This window comes from Egretta garzetta, unplaced genomic scaffold, assembly GCF_000687185.1.
Source record: "Egretta garzetta isolate BGI_Z169 unplaced genomic scaffold, ASM68718v1 scaffold808, whole genome shotgun sequence".
Lineage (NCBI taxonomy): Eukaryota > Metazoa > Chordata > Aves > Pelecaniformes > Ardeidae > Egretta > Egretta garzetta.
The window spans coordinates 33,617-51,015 of NW_009260482.1; positions in this window are offsets into that span (position 1 = coordinate 33,617).

The following is a 17,399-nucleotide window of genomic DNA, read 5'->3' on the forward strand; positions in this document are numbered from 1 at the left end:
GCGGGTGGGGGGGCGGCGGGGCCTCTCCGGAGAGCGTAGCCGAAGCGGGACAGGGTTTCCCGCGGAGCTAGGGAAGGGGTAGGGTCGGCTGCGTCTGGTTAGCGCCCGCCCGGGAGTGAAGCGGCGTTTCTGCTCTGAAACCGCCTTATTTTTAGCAGTTCCTAGCTGGCTGGCACAGGGGTAGGGCGTAATGTGCGTATGTGTGTTGTCATCTTTAAGCCGGTGTGCGTATACACACGCACGCACACACACACACACGCACACATCCACGTGTATGCTGGCTTACTGAGGAAGATGAGGTGCAGGGGGAGGGTAAGAGGCCGAAGGCTGACCCTCCGCGAGCCCCTCTGCGTGTGTGCGCGGGCACGCAGGCCCCTACGCCCATGACCACCCTCGCTGGCCAAAGCTCAGCCTTTCAGGCCGTCGAGTCCAGTTTAAACGCCCGTCCTTTCCTTCCTAAACTTGACCGCAGAAGTAATCGTTCAGGATGCAAAGATTGTTTTGGGTTTTTTTTTTTTGTTTTCTTTTTTCCCCCTCCTGCCCGAATTGATCGTACTGCTGGTTTCTGGCAGTCGTTAGTTTAGCGTCAGTTATGCTAATCTCGCAGTCATTAGCTTAATGTCAATTGTACTTGAAATACGTAAGCTCTTCTGATTACTGCTTGCAAAAAAATTACTTCGGTTCAGTCAGCCTCCTCAGAAGTTTCAATTTTATCCTCCAGTTTCATGTACTTCATGGCTTGGCTGTGTGTCTGAGGCTGTACTCCAGAAGTCTGAAGTCTTTGCTGCTCTCTGTAATTCAGATTTCTACTACAATCGTCCTGCTAAATCCTGAATTATTTATCTTGCTGTTTGTGTTTTACGGCTTGAGCAGTGAAAGCAATGTCCACAGAAGTAATTGCATTTACTTCTCTGCATATGTAGAACTAAATGCTGATACTTACATTCAGATTCTGCCTAGGTTATGATAAAAAAAAAAAAAAAAATGTAATAGGAAACCCCTTGTAATAATCCTATAGCTGACAAACACACCTAGCACCCCCTGACTTCTCAGGAGTGATGTGTGCCTTTAGGGGTGCTAGTGGGTTGCCTTTACGGTGCTTTACGGGTCGTTGCTTTCCAGTCCGCTTCTCTTCCTGCGCCACGCTATCATAACTTGGAATCAGCAGAAGTCCTAAAGTCATTCCTCCTCCTTCCCAACGGAGAACGAAAATGCTGGCTGAGCGTTTTCTTAAGAGCCTGCAAACACTATCCTCCCTGAGGCCTGAAGTAACCTGGGTATGTTTTAAAAGGCCTTAGAAGTATATGCTGTTAAAGTTCAGACAAACAGAAGGGAAATTTTAATTCCATTACTCAAAGGGGTAGAAAAAAACACGCTAAGATGGAACAAAGAAATAATTTCCCTCTAATATTTTTATGTTACATGTGATTAGGAACTTCCAGCAATGGTACTGGTGCCAGACTTTGGGTAATTGCTTTTTGGTGCAGGCTTCCAAAAGGGCTAACCTTAATATTTGACAGCAGGAGTTAGCCTGGTCAGTTCCCTATGTATGTTAAACTTTGCAGTCAATTTGCATCACTGAATTTTGTTACGGAAGTGTTGTCTGAAGTCATCATGGTTCTGTCACATGAAGTTCCATTGAATTTGTTGTAAATCACAATGAAAGTGCTATCTTAATCTCTGTACTCCAGAGTTTAAAATATGACCTTATTGATTACTGTCCCATAGAAAAGAGCTTGTTGTTTTATCTTCTCCCTGTTGTATCTGACTGCTAGACATTGAGATTTTTGTAATGTTATTTACTTACTGATTTTTGTAATGTTATTTACTTACTGATTGTGTTGGGTCAGAGGATGGAAGGAACAAGGCAGTTGCAAATATACTTAATTAGCACCTGAGTATTCAAGCACGTGATCTTAAGTGTTATGATGTATTTACTTACATAATGGCTGTGATAGGTAGTAAGCAATAAATTATTGCAGATTTCGTGGTCGTGTCCTAATTTTTAAGGACAAAATATAGAAGAGAAATACGGCTTAACGTGGCTAATGTCGCATTAGTTTTGTGAATGTCGCACTCCCTAGTGCTAAGCTTATGAAATCTGACCAGTTCTCCTATGCTCACTGTATTTTTTTTTCCATGAATAATTGCAGACACTTTTTTTTTTTTTTTTTCCAATTTTACCCCATTCTGCCTTTACTTCTGACTTATCTGTTTTGCTCTGTTCAGGGGAAGTTCTCTTTTAAATAGAAAGAATTATAGGCTTACATTATTATCGAAAGAATTACTGACTTGGATTTCTGTTCCTGGCAGTGACAGTAGTGCGTCAGTGGAGTTGAAGGAGCTATCTCACTGCTGCCTCTCTTTATTTGTGGTTTCTTCAAGTGAGTTAAACTTTTTAAAAGACTTCAAGAATGGCAAGCAGTTTAGTTTTAAGCTTTAGCACAGCAAGGCAGTTTTATGACTTCTTATGAAACAGAAAATGCCTGATCATAAAGCTAGCCCTCAGCTTCTCTTGGTTTTTTTTATCCCTGTTAGAAATAGATGCAGAGGGAAGCTTCAGTGCTTACTCTTTCTCGTGCGTCTGCATTTTATTCAAAAAGCAGTTTAAAAATGTTCAAACCGGGCAAGTGCTAAAAAGCTGGTGCTTGGAATTGCAGCAAAGCAAGCGCTGTGAGCAAAGAGCAGGCGGTACATCAGCATTGCGTAACTATCTGCCGCGGGCATGTGTGATCTGGATTGCTTTCTGCCCCTCCTTTTTTGTCCTTTCTTCGTAGGGCAAAAAGACAACTAATTGATGGGTAAGAATTTGTCATGCTTCCCTGCAGGAATATGACATCAGAAGTAAATTAGCCAACCTTTGTCATCTGGCTTTACTTCCTTTTTTTTTTCCTTAGTCACTTGCATGCTGCAATCCTGTTGGTAAACGTCTCTTACGTTTTACATTCATTACAGGTATAGTTAGGTCAGTGGTGTCGTTTCCTTATTGTGGTTTTTTTTTTTCTTCTTCTTCCCTGTCCTTGTTTCGGCTGGGATCGAGTTCATTTTCTTCCTAGCAGCTGGCATAGTGCTCTTCTGCTTGTTGTTGGGTAAGGGGACCGAGGCATCAACTTTAGGTAAATTATAATAAAAATTCTTCAGTGATCGCTCTGCTGATTCTTTTTACCCACTAGCTCTTTGTCATCTGACCTTAATTTCTGCATTACTAGGTTGTCTGAAATGTCTGCTCCTAGTCCAGCTTTTTTGCAGAAAAAGTGATTTGAATGATGCTTTGGGAATCTATACTGAAGCAAAGAAAAAGAAGTGCAGCCGTTTTCTGCAGTGCGTAAAACTGGGTGAGCAACTAAGTATTGCTTAGGATTGCTTTTTTTTTTTTTCTGTGAAAATACGATTTTTTTCCAGACAACAGAGTCATGAGGGAAGACTTCACATGCATATGAGTGATTTAGGCACAGAAATCCCATTGAAGGCCGCAGGGCTTATGTGCTGAACTGCTTAAGAATTCTAATCAACTCGCTGCTCCCCCCAGTCTTTCTTGGTTAAAGCTTTGGGTTATCAGTCTGGGGTCAGGTAGTCATCAGGCTTTGACTGACGGGGTGGTCAGAGCTAGGTAGGCAAGTGGGGAAATGGGTAGGTAGCAAAGTGGGACAGACAGAGCCAAAGGCAGCGGTCCGCATGGATGCCAGGTTAGCTGTCACTGAACTTGCCGTGCCACCATAGCACCTGGGTTTGGTGGGGTTTGTAAGTGATATGTGCGGTGCAGGACTCTGAGATGGCAGCCTGCAATTATTGTACAACACTATACAGGGAGAAATAAATTGTGATTTTTGGTTGTGCTTTTTTTTTTTTAAAGGTGCGTGAATCTTGTATGAATGTAAGCTGTGCGTGCTTTTCAGAAACGGGGTTGAGAGATGAAAATTGCTACTGTAAACACTTCAAGCCAATCCATTTGCCTGTGTAATGTTACGTGTTGTGAACAGTTTTAGCATTACCTCAGATAAGGCTTAATTTTCTGTATCTCTTAACTCCATTGTCATTGACTCCTTGCTCTCACAATGTTATCTGGTTAAAAACCTTAATCAAAGTTCAAGTTGTCTTTGTAGGTCTCAAACACATGAAAGTCAGCCTACACAGGAAATGTGCACAAAGAAAAATCTCTTCCTCCTCCTTTTCTTTTCACGGGACCGAGCCTAATGGTGATTGGCAAATAACCCCCCAAATAGTGTTTATTCTACACCTTTGTTCTAAGACCCCTAGCTTATATCTAGCATATTTTCTATAGTATTTATTGTCTTTGGAGAACTCTTATGTAATTAGTGTTACTGAACAGATCGAGCTAGCTTACGTCAGGGAAATTCTGTTGCTTTCCACAGATCCGTTGGTGAAGTCGTAACTGGAAGATAAAACACTCTGTTTAGGGGACTGTGTTTATAGTACTGAAGAATATTGGGTAAAGATGCATTAAGAGATAAGCATTAACTGTTGCTTGCTTGTGACAGTTGCACTGATATTTTTAATGATACAAACCTCTTAATCATTGAAGATAAAATTTTTCAGTGGGCTGGCTTTTTGCATGTGAAACACCTAGCGTAGACCTTTAACAGTTTAGAAGGGCAAATGAGGGTCTCCTGAAATGACATAAATGGCACTTTCAAACAATAGGGCTGTCCTTGCAGCTTCATTGTTTTTTGGAATTTAATAATAAACATTTAAAATTTTGAATTTATTTCTGTAGCATTTTTACCTGTGACAAATTTGTCTATTAAACATAGTGTGTTTTTTTTTCCTGAAAGAATAGCTTTAATATTTTTATAAACACTTTTCCCTATTTTTTTATGAAGAATCCTGCCACAAATGAAGAAGAAAAATTACAAATATTGAGGTATGTTTGCAGATACAGTAGTGATACAGTTAATGCTTAAGAAGTAACACATTTTACGTTTTGGTTTTTTTTTTTTAACTTTTTAGCTAAGTTTTTAAATACTCTCATATGAACAAGGAAATAAACCTTGTATTTTTGTGTGTTCCTCCCAAATCAAGGTGATGAGGTACCAGACAGGTACAATCCTGTCCGTCGGTTCCACGTTGTAAGTTTAAAGCAGGGTGGTCAAATTTTGTGCGTTGCCATCGCTGTCTGGTGTTTGGGTCTCTCTTTTGGAGGGCTGCAGATACAACACCCAGCTCTGCAACTGATTCAGAGGAAGGAAGGCTGGCTCCCTGGTACAACCGGTATAACAGCGGTTGCAGTAGCTTTCTGGTTCTTTATGTGGGCACGGGCTGTGGCATGTGGGCAGTTTCCTTTCTTTTTGGTGTGGGCACAGAAGGACATAAGGTGGTTTTTATCAGCCCTATGCACAAATTGGTTTAATTATGTAGGGCACCAGTTTTACTCTGCTGAACAAAATAAAATGAGCTGTAAAACCCAGTAAGATGTACCTGGGTTGTTCCACTAGGGTTTTTCTCCAAAGGTCTTGATTGAGTCTGCATGAGGGTAGCGCAAGAGGAGAGGGTAGGAACAGGACTGATCCTTGCTGGTGGCTGCAGGCTGTTGGCGTGGCTCAGCCTATCATGTGAAACTGTGTATTTTTAGGTTCTTGAAAGATGCATAAAACCAAAAGAAAGATGTACCTGATCTGAGCAGTGACGCTAAGTCATGTAATGGAAAAGGACGGCTTCAGGCTGTGGCATGCGTACATGCCACATCTAGTAAGTCTTCTAATCCTATTAAAAAAGGTGGAAGGTCGGTAGCAGGAATAAAATGCCTTCAGATAGCAGCGTTCTTAGCAGAAGTCAGCTGTGAAATGGCCAACCTAGATGTTTTTTTCATGCTACGTTAAAAACAGAGAAATGCTGAGCACTCTCTCAGCTTGTTCTTATCTGAAAAATGTGGTAGGAACCGCATCAGGATAATCTCAGAAATCAAGCGCTACGTTAATACAGAATGTTAGTAGCAGTCTTCTAGACGGGGAAAATTAGGTACTTTTGACAAATGGCTAATTCTAGGCTTATTTTGAAACTTTCTCCCCAGTGCCAGTGTTGACAAAACAAGGAAGATGTGGCAACTGGTAATGTCATCACACCTAACTTTGTGAGACCTTGGTGCTCAGTTTACAGTGGTAGATTTGAATGTCGTGTTGAGTTTCATAGCCTCAGACCTTCTCCTGGACTTCAGGTACATCAGCTGCTTTGGAAAGGGGAATGAACAACTGGACGTCTACCAATACACCCACGTTGGGCAAGCCATTTTCAAATGGAGAAGAAAAGTGATCCGAAGACATTATGAGTAAAAAAAAAAAAAAAAAAAAAAAATTGGCAACTTGTTGGGTCGGAGAGGCACTGCCAGCTCTTCCTACTGAAACTGAGCTGTCACACAGCCAGGACTGTGGGTTTGAGCTGCCTCAGGCTTAGGTCTCCCACTTCCTGGACAAGTACTGTCACAACTAGCTGATTTTAGTAAAGTGAGCACCCTCGTCGCCAGCTGTGTTTTTAATGGATATGACTAACTTCTTCTGTTTTGTGCTGAAGTCATTTCAGACTTGTGCAGCCAGGGCTCACAGCGCATGTCAGGATGCGGATGCCTTACAGCTTTGAGATTTACAGCGAAAGTGGAAAATATATTTCCATTTTAACATTTAACTGTTTATTCCGCTTGAGCATCGTTTCCATTATCGTAGGCTGAGATTAGCCTAAAACTAATATAGTCTAACTTATTCCTCGGTTGCTCTCTAACCACATTAGATATGGGGTCATCCCCAACCCCATCCCTGGCTCTGCCTCTTCCAACTGTGTTTGGAATGGATGGAACAATTTAGAAAACAAGCCTCCAAACTTTGAGTGGTGTAGACACATCAAAATCTGATCACTAACCTGTATATTGCTAAACTTCTGTTTGTAATCCCATTTTTCTTTTTCATGAGTTACTGTTCAAGGTGTTTGGCAGACATTTGTCGTCTTCCTTCTTGTAAAACATGGCTTTCAAGTGAAAAATTGAAGAAAAATTTTGGTCTCCAACTATTGTATGGTACCTTAACATAGTCACGAATGTAGCGTGTCCATTTTAGCTTTGAACAATACTTTACCATTTGACAATAATCCTACTAATGTTGACTGATTATTGTTGTGGAGGAGATGAGAATCATGTCCTTGGTGAAGGTGTATTGGTAGCTTGAATTACTGAACATGTTTTTGCTTTTCCCTGATTAATTTGAAAAGGTTATGTAGAACAGCCTTGAGGAAAAGTTAGTGACAAGAGGATGCTTACAGTATCAGTTATCTCCTTGTTGCAGGAAGTAAGTTTGGGGGTTTGGTTTTTTGGGTTTTTTTTGTAAAGCAGCACAAGCTCATGTAATGGTAATGGTTAGTGTAGTAATGGTTTGGTAATGGTTAGTGTAGTTAATGCTTGTCATCTTTGAGGAGTGAGTGATGCCTGTGGTAAAGCATGAGACAATTGGGATGAGAATCCTGGCTGATCCTGAGGCCGGTTGTCCATTTTGATCATGGTACTTTGAATCAATTGTCATAATTTGGATTTTAAGGGAAACAGTACTTAAGGTATTTTTAAGGAATGTATTGAAGCATTAAGACTCTTTATTGAAACTCCAGAGTTGCAGTCACAAAATTGACTTGCATCAAATGCATAGAATAAATGAGTAGGAAAAAGACTCGCACAAGCTGTTTCTGTGTAAAAACCCATTCCAAATTCTAGAATGAGAACGTGTAATTTGAACAAACAAACAGGCCGCTGAAGCCCTGCAGTGCTGGGCCATGGCTGACGATGAGCAGTGTGGCCTGAGTTCCTTTCTCACGTACCTGCTGCTACTGTACCTGCCTGCTACTTTTTTTTAACATACTCTCTCTGGTTTACAGGTAGCACTAGTTTGGTCGTCATCTGCTCTCCTCTCCTTCCTAGACTGCTGCTTTTTTTTTTGTTGTTGTTGGTTTTTTTTTAGCAGCTTTCTAATCAAAAAACCCCTGGAAGAGCTGAGCTTCCTAGACTGCTGCTTTTTTTTGTTGTTGTTGTTGTTGTTTTTTTAGCAGCTTTCTAATCAAAAAACCCCTGACCTTGGAAAGTGCCTGCCTCTAGATGTATGCATCATCTGTCTAGCAACCTGAGAGATCCAGAGGATTGTCCTTTGGGCCGATGGTAGGCTTGCTTTAAAATGCTTACTTGACACTCTTCAGCTCTAACAGTAGGGTTGAAAAAACATGATACTCTTATCTGTTGAGACATAAAAATGCATTCTTTAAAGAAAGGGCCTTTAATGTTTGTTGTTGCCGTGTGAGTTATATTCGTCTTTGCTACTGAACTTTATTGAAGCTGTGGATCCCATGGTGGATGGAAGAGAAAGAAGACCACAAATCAAAATGAGAATCTTTTCAGTAGAGCCTGTTCTTCTGCATGCTGTGCAGAAAAAGTGTGTTCAGCTGGTGTCGCGTATGCATACAGGTTTTTTAAGCTGTTGAAATTTCTGTCTATGGTATCCCTCTAATGATTTGATTTACTGATATCTTAAATTGAGGAGCTAGAATACTCCATTTTCCAGTTACTAAGAAAATGAGGTATGGTGAAAAAGTCAGGCACAATTGACCCTCTAATAAGAATAAAGAGAGTTTGCTCTTATTGATTAATAATATCCTCTGATTTATGTATTTAATTAATGATTTCATTTTGGGCTAACAGGTACTGTAGAGTAGCACACTATTCCTGCTCGACTAGCTTTATTTAAATATACAAGCCCAAAAACCTCTGTGTTGTCAATAAAGTTGAGACGTTTGAAGTTTTTCTTTGAGTTTTACTGCAGAATTGTCGAAGACACTTACTTACCTGTGATATAGGAGACAAACTCGAGTAATTTTTTCCCTACCTCTCTCAAATCAGGGACTTAAGGTGAAACTGTATGTTCTTCCACAGTTCAGTTACCGTGATACTTCTCCAGGAAAAAACCTCCACTTTTTCTTTATCCCTCCCCCTGTAAAATGAATTTGCCATTTTTAGCATCTTCTTGCGTTGTCTTCATTGGGAAGCATTGTGCGTGAACCTTCCTACAGTACTTGGGCTTTTAAGTGAAACATGCATAACATATTTAGAGAAATACTCAGCTTTTTCAGTCAACATTGACTTTTTCAGCCCAGATGAACGTAGGCTAAAATGGAAGCTGTAACTAACTGTTGAATATTGAGTTTGCTCTTGGTGACAGCCCTGTCCATTCCCTAGTTTTACAGGCTTTCCTATTCCCTCTGCTCTCACAGTTCACATGTTTTATGTGTTCTGTGCAACTTAAGAGTGACTGGGATCTGCATTCTGTACTGATCCTGTAAAGCTGCTGGTAAATAAAGACATGACCTTTCTTGGAGATGTCACAGGTGGTTTGCTGAAGCTGTTGGTTAGTGGCAGCTGCCAACAAATCCTGATAAAACATTGTCCGTCAACTGCCCACGTGTTGGGTACTGTATGTGGTTTTGGGGTCTTGCAAGAGGAGCTGAGAGGAGCTACTGAAGGTCAAGGGAAGGAGCCTTCTTAATAGTGGCCTCTGAAATGGGTGGTGGCAGTTGGAAGCGATCAATGCCTACAGAGTCACCAAGGCAGTGGGCAGAGCAGTTGCGGAGCTGTTATTCCCCAAATTGTGGAATATTCAAACTGGAGAGCGTTCATTGAATGTTGGTTTGAATCACAGAAAAGACAAGGAGAAGCGAACCCATGCAGTGTGTTAATACAGAATTGATCGTTGAGGCAGACAGTACCAGCAGATTCAGGAACACAAATTCACACGCATCAAATCCATAGCAGATGCAAATGGAGTAGGCAGAGATGTACGCTTTACCAGCTGTAATATAACAGCTGTGAATGTCGGAGGAGTCTGAGGAACATGGATGACAAATAAGTGAGTAAGGCTCGTGTGCTGTCCGTGGATCTCCTGATGGTGGTGTTGGAGGCGGAATGCTTCCTTAGACTGACCACTAGTCTCAATAACGTGTCTGGTTTTTTAACGGGTCTGTATTATACGCTCTTGCTTCTAATTAGAAAGCCTTCAAGGAGGATAGCCTTACTTTGTACTTTGCTTACAGAATTTTAAAGCAGTTTCTCAAGCTGTTCTCGAGTTACCATTTAACAAACGGAAGGCTCCATGGTACATGGGAATCTTTTCAGTAACTTCTAAATTCTAGAGTAACTCAGCGTTGCGCTACTTCATTAGTGTACAAGCTCTAGAGTAAGCTTTTTACCAACTTTTTTTCTAGAAATATTTTTATACTTTTGCTTGAAGATTTGAAAAATGTTGGTCCCAGCCATAGTCTCTATTAGTGTTAGAGACTTAAGGTTTTTGTTGACAAATTTCACTATTTTTCCTATTGCACAGTCATAGGAATTAACTCTTGGAAACTATGCTTGGTTTATAATCTTACACTAAATACAAAGCATATATCTGTTTGGATCATAGCAAAATTCCAATTAATTCCTATGACCATGCAATAGGAAAAACTCTTGGAAACTATGCTTGATTTATAATCTTACACTAAATACGAAGCATATATCTGTTTGGATCATAGCAAAATTCCAGTATTCAGAATTACTTCTGAGTAATTCTTTAGTCGAGAAAAAAACTAAAAAAAAAAAGTAAGTGGAGAGAAATGGATGTATTTTAAAGGATAACTGTACACTCCTAGCAGTGTTAGTCTCAGAGTATTTACTTTTCTAAAAGAGTTCGCATATTGACACGTGGTATGTTATGGTCCTTTACTAATAGCTCCACTGTTGCTGTTAATGTGGGGGACGGGAAGGAATAGATGTCTTAGAAGCCATAGGGAATGAATGCAAATGTGTATATTGTTCTGCTAAATGTGTAATTAATTGTTTAAATCTGCATTATAATCCATGAAAAATGAAAGAGCAAGTAAAATGTCATATATAAAAGTAGCCATTGGGATGGAAAGAGAGAAAGAACTGTATATATATCTGCACACACATTTTATATATATATATATAAAAAAAAATCTTTATTTCTTTTTTTTTTCCTTCACAAGGTCCTGATCACCATTGTTGTGTGTGTGGTTGTTTGGTTTTTTTTCTGACATACTTACAAGCTGCTTTAAAAAAAAAAAATCTTGAAAAATCCAGTAGTTTAAAAGGTCTCTAGTTAAAGTTAAAGAGAACCTACTATTTAAGTATCAGATAAGTGAAGTGCATGTAAGACACTTTCGATTGCTGTGGATCACTTCAGTTTTACTTGAGGAGTCTCACTTTGGCAGAAAAGCCATTCTGTTGCAACATATTTTTCAACAACATTCAGTATAATTCTCTTCGGATTCTTTTGGGTAGAAGTTTGCCTCCAGAGGTTGTGGGTTTCCATGGTACCTAATCCTTACTTAGCAGACACACTTGGCATTTCCACACAGCTGTGGAATGGCAGCAATGGACTTCTGTTCTTCTTTCCTGCTTCTAGTGCAGATTTTACACCTTTGACCTTCTAACATATTGACTGCTGTTGAAAACTTTCTGCAGAGGTGCATCAAGGAAAAAACACTCTGCTGTCATGAAGGGCTATTGCTAGATCTGGGTATGTGAGAGTTGACGCTTGCCAAGTGATGGGATGGGGGGGGAAAAAATGATGTGGATTTGTTTTGTGCAGTCGGGTATTTTGATCAGATTTGATTGATTTTAAATACATAAAACCAAAAGTAGCTGAAAGTTGCTGGACTTTTCTGTTTTACTGGGATGTACACTTGTAAGCTTAATTGTTTAGTACTTAAGTATTTGTTAATCTGAAGGCTTCCCAGTCTCTAGAGGATGATGTTTCTCTGGAGTGGTGATGTGGCCAAGACTATGTCCAGGAGAGATTCTGTTTGGTGCTGAGCTGCAGATAGCTGCCTTCCTACTAGCTGGTAAGTCAACACTCTGGTCTGGATGGGTTTGTGGTAGGTTGGTGTTACAACAGGAATTCGAAGAAAAAGGCGTGATGTTGTAAACTACCTTATCGGTAGAGGATAAAAACTGAGGAGAAAGCAAGTTAGAATACAGTGTGGTTGGTTGGTTTATTTTTCTCAATAATTCTTGTATTTTACAAAATTATGAAGTATTTCTTTCAAAGGCTGTTGGGGGTATGTTTTTTTCCTGATAAACAAGAAAATTAAAACATTTGTTTTGCAGAAAGATTTATGTATCTCTTCTGCTCTTATCATTTTTATCTAAGTGTAATTACAGATTATTGGTTTTAGTTTTGATTGTTCAGTGGCTACTAGTGACCTAAATTAGGGCTGATTGATCTTAGCACTTGAATGGCATTTATGGGTTAATGGTATAGGTTTTATGGGGTTTTCTAAAAATAAAAAAGTAATAGTCGATATCGTAAGCTGTTGAGACTATTAGGTGTCATTCAGAAACAACAGAGATGGGTAAATAGAGGTCAAAGCTGTCTCCGCCACAAAGTATTTTTGTAACAGGTTTAGAATTAAATTTTATTTCCAGATTCCCTTTTCTTGTTTTCCCTTGAAAATCCCAAGATTAATATTTTCCTATTTGCAGATGAATAAACCTGTTTTTAGACTACTAAAGCTGAAAAAATGCAAAAGTTGGTTACAAACCAAGCATTTAATACACAGCCTGTATTTGTTCAAGTAAAATTATTTTTACGTAGGTAGAGAATTCTGCTTTCGAGCCTCATTTGTAGGGAACAGTTTAGTACAGATTTACAAATCTCTACCAGTAGGCGGGTGTAAAAGGCCTTTGAATTTTTCAGCAAATGAAAATATCAGGTGTAACACAGATAGGTGAGAAGCTTCCTGAAAGCTTAAAGAAGATGGTAGCCGTTTTCTTTCTAATCTACTGTTGGTCACGGCTCTCACATTTACTACAGTAGGATTTCTGTGGAACAAATACCTGTGTACCAATACGGAAGATGTCATGAAATCTAATGCAGGCATGTTGGAATACTTTTTTGTGCAATGCACAGGCAATCTTGAGATGAGTCTTTCATGCCCTTCCCTCCAGCACTAGAAGCTGCAGTAAGTGGATATTTTTGGTTGACCCTTTGGCACAGTCTGAAAAACTGCCTCTAGAAGCCCAAGGTGTTAACTTCTACAAAGTGGAGATGATGAAGCTCTGTTGCTAAGAGCGTTCCTTTTTTTGGAGGAAATGTGTCAACTGACTGGTTTGCATACACAGGTTGAATTCCCGTGATCCACTTAGTGGTCTCCGCACTTTTACTTAAAGCAGAATATTAGGTCCGGTGTTGTGGAGTTTCTATGCATTGTATTTGTTTTAAGGCAGTTTGAAAGAACCTATGAAATGGTCGGTAGGAGGCGAAAACTGGAGGAGCCAAGCTTCTTCAGAAATGTATTATCATTTGAAAGGCTAGAAGGGAGAACGTGTTAAAAGTCCTCATAATTTACCATTGCTAATGAAAATACTGTGAAGCTCTGTGGTGACCCAGGCAGAACCATCACTAGTAAAACTTACGGAAAAGCTTACCAAAAAGTCAGGCCTTGTCAAGATGAGCTGGTAATAAAGTTATAAAAGGAAACAGGAAAAGCAAGCTGGCTAGTTCTTTGGTTTTTTGGTGTTTGGGTTTTTTTTTTCCTGTATGGCAGTATCTTCTACATAAATTTATGCTACACTAAAGAAGTGATATAAATAGCATGAAAATAGGGTATGTTTATAAGGGTCTTCTAAAATGCTTGCCATGTGCAGTTGAAGTTAATTATGTTGCAATAATTTTACAATGCACTGATTTCTGTAAATCATTTTAGGAAATGGGAAAACAGCAACTTTTGTTAGGTGCATAAAACCAGGTAACAGAAGTAGTGAGTGCTGTTTGTGTGTTAGACTACACGATTAGAGCTAGTGCTAGTGCACTTTATCAGAAAACATCCTTCTGATCTGGTGTATGTGTGGTACAGGTGACATAAGATATCTTATTAGTATCCTTTTCCCTGTTGTTTTCTTTTTATAATTCGGCATATTTTAATAACTTGCCTATATTGCCACTCTTCTGCAATCAAGTCAGTTAGTTACAAATGAAGCAACCTCTGTTTATCCAGGCAAGCAAACTTTTGTAGATCAGACAAAATTACTATCTGCAGGTAAATGAAAAGTGTTAAGTGGAGAATGAGATCTTCTTCCCAGTTTGTTTTTTTTTTGAAAAGCCTAAACAGTAAAAGCATCTGCATCAGCCCCCTCAGTAAAGGCTTCTGTACTGAGCACTTTTTTGTGGTTCTTGGTCTTTGTGGGGTGTCAGATGATTTCAGGCATTGCATGTAATTACTTTGGAAATAATTACACGAACAAAATAACAGACTTAAGGAAATACATTACAGGAGGAGATGCAGTACTTTCTTTAAAGAAAATGTTTTTTTTTAAAAAAAAAAAATAATTATAAAATAAAGGTAACTATCTTCCACAATATTTTGGTGCTGAAAGTCTGACATTGATTTTAACTTCTTCTGAAATGAAATAGTGAATCATTGTTTTATAGAGCTTTTCTGGGGGAAAAAAAAATGAAGAGAGTATAGGCTAAAAATCATGTGAAGGAAACTAATGCTTTTTCCTGTACTGTGTGCTCCTTAGTAGTTACAATAAGATTTTGAGTCATGGGTGGCGGAATAGCCATTGCTCCTCAATTGAACTTTGAATTTTAAGTGTCCTAACATCGATAGATCTTGAGAATATGAGCATCGTGACTTTTGAACCTGAAACGTACTGTACTTCGAGGGCTGTGAAAGCAGGGATTAAATACTTGTATAAACAGTTCAAGAGTAGTATGTCTAATTGCAAAGTATTCTCTTTTTTTGATTGTAAAGCTCCAGATAGTCTGTACACAGGGTAAGGTGTAGAGGAAAAAAAAAAGGCCTTTGTGTCCTGCTTTTGAAATGTGAGGGTGGAGGGCAGGGGAAGGTACTCATTTACAGTTGCCTGTAGTTTAATAGGTCCTGGCAATTGTTTTGACCATGATCTTGGCATAAGCAGCTGTGTTGCCTACTACCATATAGTGGTTCAGTGGGGGCTTGGGAGGGGGCTGGGGTGATGTACGGTGAATTCTCCTTAGTCCATTAATGAAATAAGTGGGCAAAATAATCTTACTATTGGAAAAAAAACCACCCTTAGATATGATGTCTATACTTTTAATGTTAAATGTTGTTACAGGTAACATTTAAATACATAGAGTAAGTAATGCTTTGAAACAGACGTTTTCTGTTCCCTTCTGAGTGTTTTTAGCTTGGTTTCTATGGCAATGAAACCTATGCAGAGTGTCAGGCCTCTTTTTTTCCCCTGTCTCCAAAAATAACTTCTAAATTTACCAGCCAGCAGAAGCCAAAATTAACCGGGAAGGGGGAGGCTCAAAAATAGTTGGGTTCCTACTGGTTTCAAGCAAACTGGTGGCTCCACAGAGCAGAATCATTGCCCAGTGAAGACAAGGCAGAGCTACCACAAGACAAAACGACATAACCACCACTGTCTGCCCTGCTGGCATAGGCAAAATTTCCAGCTTGCTGGGGCAAGTTCTGCTGCTGCAGTTTTGGGTTTTTTGGTTGGTTGGTTTGGTTTGGTTTTTAACCCCAGTGAGTCCCCCCCAAGAGGAGCTGAAGTTACTGCCTTGAGGAGAGACTAGGAGACAGGACGTGAACGAGAACTAACCAAAGCTGGTTTCTGTTCATGGAACAACTTGTGTTTATTATTCTAGCTCTAAATACTCAAGCTGCTTAATCACTTCTTGTGCTTGTTATGATGGGGTATTCTGTAAGGAGTCTTATGATTTTTCTTTTAAGCTACTGCATTAGGATAACCTTGATGCCTTTCAGAATTCCGGAAAGGTCTGCATAGTAGAAGACAGGATGAATAGAAATGCTTGGTCCCTAAATAGGAGTCCTACAAAATGCACTGAAGGGCATAACGGGACTCTTTTGTATGGAGCCCTTAGGATGGAATTTTTCTGTTTCCTAACTGCAATAGTTGAATGACTTAACTTGGTCTTTGAAGGCAAGAAGTGCATGTTCTTCTCCCATCCTCATGCTACCTCCATTGTTTGTAGCTGTTAGTAAATTACAGATAATTTGGAGGAAAGTAGCTTTCAAAAAAGCATGCAGAAGACACGAAATTAATTTCCTCTCTAGTGGCAAAGTGGGTTTTGAGCAGTAATACGCTCTTTGACCGGTGAGGTGCTATGGATCTTTGTGTGTCTTCAGGGTAGAAACAGCACACGCTATGGCTTGGAAGGGAAGAAAAGTTTCAGTGATTGAAGAGGAGGGCGAAAGGAGAGGAAGAATGTAGGTAACAGACAGAAATCCATCACCTAGGCTGCTTCCCCTGCTTGTAGACCAGGTTGTTGTGGTGGGGTAGTCGGAACTCCACACACATCCCAAATGAGGGTGGGTGTACCAGCCATTAGCGTAAAAGTATGCCAGTAACGTTCTGTTATTTGTCTCATTGCTAATCAAATGACAGTTTTATTTTAAAATGGTTTTATTTTAGCTATATCCATTGCAAAACTAGATTTTTCTTGTGAATGATTGCATTTAATTTGGAACCGTAGCATTTATAGCTCTCAGGCTGTTTTTCTGACCTGCTCGACCTCTTTAGAGTTGAGTGGTTTGTGTTCTCACTTGCTTTCTGTATCCCTAAATATATTAAGCTATTTTTAAGTGGCTTTGTTTTCTTTGACCTTAACTGCTCTAAATGGCTATACATATTCCTCAGGTTACTACTTCTTCTGGATCACTGGTCAGCCATTAAATGACCTGATTGCTCAGTGCCCCAAACCCCTCAATAACCCCTATCAGTTCCATTGAAGGTGACTTCTCCTTAATAGTATGTGCTCGTTTGTGTTGTGCCTGTGTGTATATATATATATACACTTACATACATGTGTGCATATGTATGTAGTTTATATGTGTAAGTAAACCCTTTAATCTTTAAGCTATAGTTCTTTGAATACAGTATTTGGAGGGACTCCTGAAAAAACGATGAAAAATGCTTCAGCAAGTAACTTTATTACTTTTTCAAATTTGACACATTTAAAGAGAAGAGTGTGATAGAAGCCATATGAGAATTGCATGAAGTTGTTCTGTCGCACTGACTTCTTTTGAAGCATTTTCTGTTTGAACTATCTTTTCAGTTTACCTGCCTACTATTGAAGTGTCTTCTATAGTTGTAACTCCTGCTGATATCCTTAGTTTTTCATTAGAAAGAAAAGCACAGAATTTGTAACCTGCAGAACCTGGAACATAAACCAGTAGTCTGCCCTTGCCACAAAGGTGGCTAAACGGTACCTTGGGCTGTGCTAGGCAAAGCATTGCCATTAGGTTGAGGGAGGTGACCCTTCCAAACCTCTGTTCAGCATTGGCCAGGTCTGGGCTTCCCAGGACGAGAGAGACATGAACAAGCTGGAGAGAGTCCCATCAAGATGATGAAG